Raw genomic sequence first — 6,616 nt, 5'->3', positions numbered from 1 at the left:
TTTCACATCCTTCAGACCAGTGAGCTTAGCTGGAAAAAAGCTATTTTTACTCCAGCATCATAATGGAAGTTTGGTAAGAAAGTGAATTTGTTTCTTTGAGAAAATAAAGCATTTCAGTGCTAATAGTCATAGTGAATGATGGGGAGAAGAAGCCATGGAATCCTCTCTGCGCTGCAGAAGAGTCCCAGGGTGGGTGAGTGTGGCTGGAGCACTAGGAGCTAAGAAGGGAAATCCTAAGAAGAGTGTAAATTGCAAAAGGTAATTCTTGGAAATGGTCCCAACTAATTTCCAGCAATACTCCATGGCCTGGGAGACAGAATAGGGGTGGCTGCCACAAAACTGCACTATATTTAGCCTGCTGCAATGAAAGACATCTACCCCAGGTGTTAGGTTTGGGCTTTGGGAAGGGTGAGGACACTATTACTGACCCTATTAAATTTAAATTACCAACTGGTGATGGATCTGAGACCTGTGATGGATGTCATCACCCAGTGCTGACTCTTGGGAGGCTCCTGTTTCCTGAATGTGATACTGTGGTTGCCACTTTCTTACCAAAATCTGCAGGATTTGGCATGCTTATTAATTGCCAGGGAGCTGCACTGGCCCCATTTCACAAATGCGTTGGCTGAGGGCACTGTGGACCTTGGCATTCCTGGGGGCTTCCCCATGTCCACCTGGGTTTCCAGCCCTCCTCTGCATTTCCTAATTTCATGGAGTGATGAGCTGTCATGAACAATATTTGCGTAGCCCGGATGGGGATGTAAATCTGGCAAAAAGAGACATAAAAAAGCTTTTTATCACCCAACCCTGCTAGCTGGGGAGTGCAAAGGGCACTGTGGAGCTTTCCCAGCTTTACTGGGGCAGGATGCTGGTGTACCAGCGCCGGACTCTTCCCCAGCTCAGCTCCCACCATTTTGGGAGCTGGAGCTTGTGATCGCAGGGGAATGGGCAAATTTTGGAGGAACTGGATTTTTGTCGCTTGAGCTGAGTGCAAGGTGCCATGTGAGATAAAGCAGCCTGAAAAGCAAACAAAGCAGTCATGCCATTAAACCTGGTTCTTGGGTATGTTGGGAGTGATTAAGGTTATTAGGAGGCTGGAGCGCTGTTTCTAAGGGAGATTCTTGGTTTTTAAGACTGCAGGGGCCCTTTCAGCCAGCACATGTGCCATTTTAGTGTTTTTTAATTTTATTTTTAAGTGTCCTCCACCAGCCAGCCAAGGAGATGCTCCAGTCTTGGTTGTATTTTCCAGTGGCTGTCGTCCTTGAGTGGTGGCAGCTCCCATGACCTCACTGTGGTATATGAACAAGCAGCATATGGGGTTGTGCAATTGGTTTGGGGTTTATTTTTTTGTCCTTTCAGTTACAATAAAACAAACCCACCCCACCTTGTGGGGCTTTGATTGTAGTTTAAATTTTTAAATCAATGGGTTTCAGCTCCATCACTGAAACTGGGCTGGGAGAAGGACGGATTGGAAAGCAAAGGGGGTGGATGCTGCAGGGTGCAGGGCTGGAATGGGCATGGAGGTGTGGGGTGAAATGGGGCACGATGTGATGCAACACCGCAGGGCTGGTCAGCAGCAAAGAAGCAGCTTCATTTCCCTTTTGGGGGGAAATCCAGGAGTTTGATAAGTTGCTCTTTAATCCCCTTAAAAACCCTCAGCAGCTGGAAACCGATCATCAGCTGGGATAGTTGACATCCAGCACTTTAAAATAGACCTAACCCATCAGGTTGGGTGAAACCCTGTAGCCGGAAGGCACTGCTGACCTCGCTGGCAGTGCCCGTTGGGCCGGCTGCGCATAGCTCATGCGGGCGTTGTCACCAGCATCACGTCTCCTGTCCCCGAGGCAGCTCTGCTGCCTCCCTCCCTCCCTCTCCTGTGTGTTACAGACACATCCATTCACAGGGCTCATCCCGCTTGTGGGGTGGCACCATCAGGCACCTCATTCCACCATGTACCTGGCAAATGGTGAGAGAAGCTGTCTTCCCAAAAATCTGGTGGCATGATGGAGACGGCCAGGCTGGGCGGACATGGAGCCGGGGCTGCCAGATTCCCTGTGGGAGAATCCAGTGGGGAGGGAATACCCTGGGTTTCCACCATTCCAAGGCAGGTTTTGTATCCTGCGGTGTGCAGGAAGAAATTCCCACTGGGAGCATGGGTGGCAGTAAGCATGCCCTGCTCCTGCCATGCTAACGGGGAGCTAATCCCAGTGGGACGGTGGCACTGGTAGCTGCTGCACCTGGGGGGATTTGGATCAGTCAGCACCATCTCAATATAGGGCCTGGGTAACCTTTTCCTTTTTTATCCCGGTGACTCCTTAGGACCTCCGCCAAAGCAGCATGGTGTGCGTGCCAGCAGTGGAGTGACAGTGCGGCTGGGCCAAGCGATGCGTGGGCTGATGGGGACCTCGGCGGCGTTTGGGTCGGTGCCATGTGTGCTCGCTCTCACCCGCTGCCCCCCACATGGGCTCACAAAGCAGTCTCCCCTTGCTGAAAACAGCTGAGGCTTCACCCCAGGTCAGTAATTGGGGTTTTGCCCACTTTAGGCAGGCATCTGGGTGCCGCACGGAATTTTCTGGCACATCACCAAATACCTGAGTCTCTCCCCCTCGCTTCTTTTGGGATGATGACCCCTCAGGGGTTTCCTACTAGCTGGGCAGAGAATGGAGGAGGATGCCAGCATTTCCTGACTGGGATAGTGGCTGTTCACCCACCTCTTGCTGCCAGCAGTTTCCCTGGGGAATCACTTTTCCCTGGCTTTCCACAAGCACGAGCCTCTGTGTCCATGGCATCAGCATACCTGCTCTGGCAATGAGGGGCAGGATGACAGGGTACCCCCTGTATGCAGATATAACAGGTATGCAAAAACACTGCTGCACCCATTACAGCAAGAATTTGTTGGCTTTTTCCTTCCTCTTCCTCGAAGGATTGATTATTCCCTATTGCAAGGGAGGGAGATGCTGCCTTTTGGCATTCATCCCTGTGGAAAAAGGCCTGGTGATGGGCGTGTGCCAGGCTGGGCATTGCCCAGGGGCCCTTCTGGGCTCTTGCGCCAGGGTGCTGCCTGTGCCCACTACGAGTGTTGGGGAACTTGGTTCACTCCAGGCCCTTTCCGTTCATCCACCCCGAGACAGTTGGGGCGGTTGCAAAACCCACATGACGTGTGCTGGGAATTGCTGCAACATGCTTGCAGGCGCGAGCCATTCCAGTCTCTCCCAGGCACCTTGTACAACAGGTCTTGCCAGCTGCCGGGGCAGGCGGGACGCGGGCTGCCCGCAGCACCCTGCCTGCACCACTGCCTGCCCGTGGCACCAACCACAGGCAGCAGAAGTCCTGCCACTGCTTCATCCTCCATCAAGCACACGCCACGGGGCAGGAGTGCAGCCGTGGAGGGTGGCACAGCCATGGCTTCCATTAGCACATTTCCAGGCTTTTTTTACTCCCTTGCCCTTTTATTTGTAGATCCTTAAGAAAATTACCTAATGCAAGAGCTGTCCCCTGCCTCCAGCACATCCCTCGAGAGCTGGAGCAGGGTGAAACGTGGGGGGAAAACCCTCGGGAATGGCTGCCAGGTCACAGCCCTGTGCCTGTGGCGGGTTGCTTCGCTGGGACTCGTCTTGGGCATGCCTGGCAGCCGTGCCATGCCGTGCCGTGCCATGTTGTGCTGCCTGCTGCCCTCTGTGCAAGGAGCAGCTCAGGGTCCTCTGAGCAACCTCCTGGGGCTGTGTGGGACAGGGGAGAGGATGGCGGTGGTGTGCTGGCAGCTTATCTCCATCACCCCTTGGCACCTTTGCTTTCACACCCCAGGGGAGCTCCAGCCTGGAGATATCCTGTACCTGCATCCCACAGGGCACGGATAGAAGAGCATTGCACCACATTGCTGTAATATAAGCTCCCAGCACTGTGTATTTTGGGGTATTTGGGGGGAGACAGTATTTTGGGGTCACTGCTGCTGGCAACCTGGCTGAGAGCACCTGGTCTGTAAAACACTACAGTGAAGGAGGTGCGGTCACCAGACCCTGTTTCTTCCCACCTTTGGGGATTTTTTTGGCTCTGATTTTGGATTTAGCAGCTCAGTGATTTTTTTTAGCTTGCTTTCAGTGATGCAGAGCAGAGAGCAGGGCCATCAGCTGCCCCAGTACTGCTGGAGCAGCACGGGCGCTCGCTGCATGGGCTGACTTGTTGGGGTTCGCCCCGGGCAAACACCGGGGCCCTCCTTGGGGAGGAGAAATAACCGTCCCACAGTGCCTGCAGCAAAGGAACTTGATATGAACACCCACCCATCACCCCATCCCCAGGGACCAGCTGGGACGGGGACTCTTGGGGCACGCAGCCCCCCCCAACCCTGCCCAGTGGCATCTCCAAAAACCCCTTTCTTGGCCATCTCGCATCAGGCACCAAAACAAAGCTTTTGTTTCAAGCTCTTGGCCTTAATCTGTCCGCCTGCAGATCCTGTGCGTAAAAGGGAGATGAAATCCTTCCCTCTCGGGGGGGGATGTTGTGCGAACGGTTGTGTTGGTGCTTGCCAAGGAGTCAGGCGTTTCGGCCGGAGGGTTTGTACAAACCCTGTGCAAAGCAGCGGGAGCTCACTTAATAAAGCTGGAGCCCGCCAAGGTGGAAATCAAATCTAATGGCAGTTAAGTGAGGGTTGTACCTCCTGTGCACTGTCTGAATTGGGTCCGATGGAAAAAAAGTCATCTGTGATTAAAGATTGACGGTAATTACATAATGGGTATGCACCAGATGATGCCCAGACAAGCTCCCTCCTGGGATTTCCCAACTTTTGGAGTGTTTAACTTTGCAATCATCCTAAAGTACTTCTACCATGGGGGGTAATTATTGATATTATAGCAGCACCCGGTGTGATTGCACAAGGCACAGCAGCAGCACTGTGGCCACTGGAGCAGGGCTTGTGGGCAAGCTAACCTCTGATAGTCAGGGCAACTCTGGGGCACCATCAGGCACTAGAGATGGATCTCCTATTCCATACTCAGCATTACAACAGCAGAAAAGAATAAAAAAATAAGAGGAAAGCTGCCTTTTGGGTCTGTCAGTGAAGCGAGTAGGGCAGCCAGGGACATGTGCTTGCTCTGTGGCCAGCCGGTGGTGAAGAGGCAACATCAAGACGTTCTTGATGACGGACCAGATATTAATCCGTGCATTTTAGCAAAAACCTGTTTCTTTCTTAAGGTTTGTGTAAGCAATGGAAGCGGGGAGCAGTGGGGGTGGGGGGAGCTTGTCTGGAATTAAACTTGCCTGAAAGCCAAGCACGCCAAGCTCGCGAACCCAGGGAGAGCTTAATTAAAGTCAAAGGAGAAGCGTTTCCAAGAAAATAATACGGGGTATTTAAACGGGATATTTTTGTTCTGGGCCCAGAATGTCTCCTTTCCCTCTTCGGTGTCAGCTTTAATAAAACAAAATAAGATCTCCAAGAAAAACAAATTGGAGCTCTTAAAAGGCTCTGCGGAGATAAAAATCAGTAACACTGTTGCTGGTAACACCTTGGGTTATTAAAACGGAAAGAATGCTAACGATGCGATTTGCATCGGCCTTTCTTGTGGCTGCGCCCCAGTGGGAGCCCGCTCGCCCTGGGAGGGGGCATGGGCACTGCACAGCCCCAGCACCCCTCACCGTGGCCTCTGGGCTGGGGTGGGAGTGCAGGGAGGGAGTGGGCGGCTTCGCTGGCTGGGCGGATTGGGGTGTATTTGTGACACGGTCACGCGGTGGAGATTTTGGAGGGCTTTATTTTTCTTTCCTAAGACTGGTGAATACCACTCTGCCAAAAACTCGCGGGGTTAGGAGTGGTGCTGAGGTCAAATACTGAAAGATTGGAAACAGTGGCAAGAATCGGGGTTCAGGGGACACCAAACTTAATAAAGCAAATTAAATCAGGGCTGATCTTGTTGAACGGGTGACATAGCCCATCAGAGCTCTTTCAGAGGCAGTGAACGTGTGGATAAAAATACCAAGCTGGACTTATTGTGGCCTGAGAGCTGCTGGGTGCGGCTTTGCTCGGCACGCTGAGACGCCGGGCTGGGGAACTGGAATCACCTCATCTAAAACAAGTGCCCCGATCCAGCTGGTATGGCTGAGCATGCCGAATCCTGTACTTCAGGCTGCTCTCAAAGTGCCCCGGCCACTGTCAGGCTCTGACGGCTCTGTGACTGGGGAGCAGCCAGTGACGTGGTTTTGCACTTTGGTCCCTTGACCATCTGCTCTGCCTTCCAGAAAGACAGGATTAAAAGCTGCCCCTGTTTTTCCATGTGCTTCCAACCTGGCCAGAGCTGACCATCTCCTGGATGGAACCTGGTGGAGGCCATCAGTGCCTTCCCTGGGTACCACCTGAAGCCTGCGGGCAGGCACGGGTGTGATACTGCTGACCCAGGTTGGGGGCGAGGCAGCCCAACGCTGCTGTGGGGTTCTGTCTGTCTGTGCCAAACAGGAGGATGCTTTTGGGACAGGGTGGATTTAAAATGGCCAGCATAATGCTGCCCACCCTGTAACCCAATCTGCCCCTGCCGGCCAGTGAGACAGGGGTGTAGAGGCCAGAGGCCAGCTCCTGCCTCGCTGCCGTGCCCAGCTCCATCAGATAAAGCAATTATAGCTTTATCACTTAATT

At 53.0% G+C, this 6,616-nt stretch overlaps 1 protein-coding gene across 1 annotated transcript in view; it reads left to right on the top strand.

The window, feature by feature from the left end:
- Nucleotides 1-6,616, top strand: part of SLC16A2 (solute carrier family 16 member 2) — a 31,444-nt gene continuing 24,828 nt past the window's right edge. Inside the window, exons 1-2 of the mRNA XM_026848299.1 lie at nucleotides 1-73; nucleotides 2,320-2,514. The gene's annotated coding sequence lies outside the window, so the exon portion shown is untranslated. The remainder of the gene's footprint in view (nucleotides 74-2,319; nucleotides 2,515-6,616) is intronic.

The sequence above is a fragment of the Athene cunicularia genome (assembly GCF_003259725.1).
Source record: "Athene cunicularia isolate RWA chromosome 4 unlocalized genomic scaffold, athCun1 chr4_part3, whole genome shotgun sequence".
Lineage (NCBI taxonomy): Eukaryota > Metazoa > Chordata > Aves > Strigiformes > Strigidae > Athene > Athene cunicularia.
The sequence above is the reverse complement of the archived record's forward strand: the minus strand, read 5'-3'. Positions and strand labels throughout refer to the sequence as shown.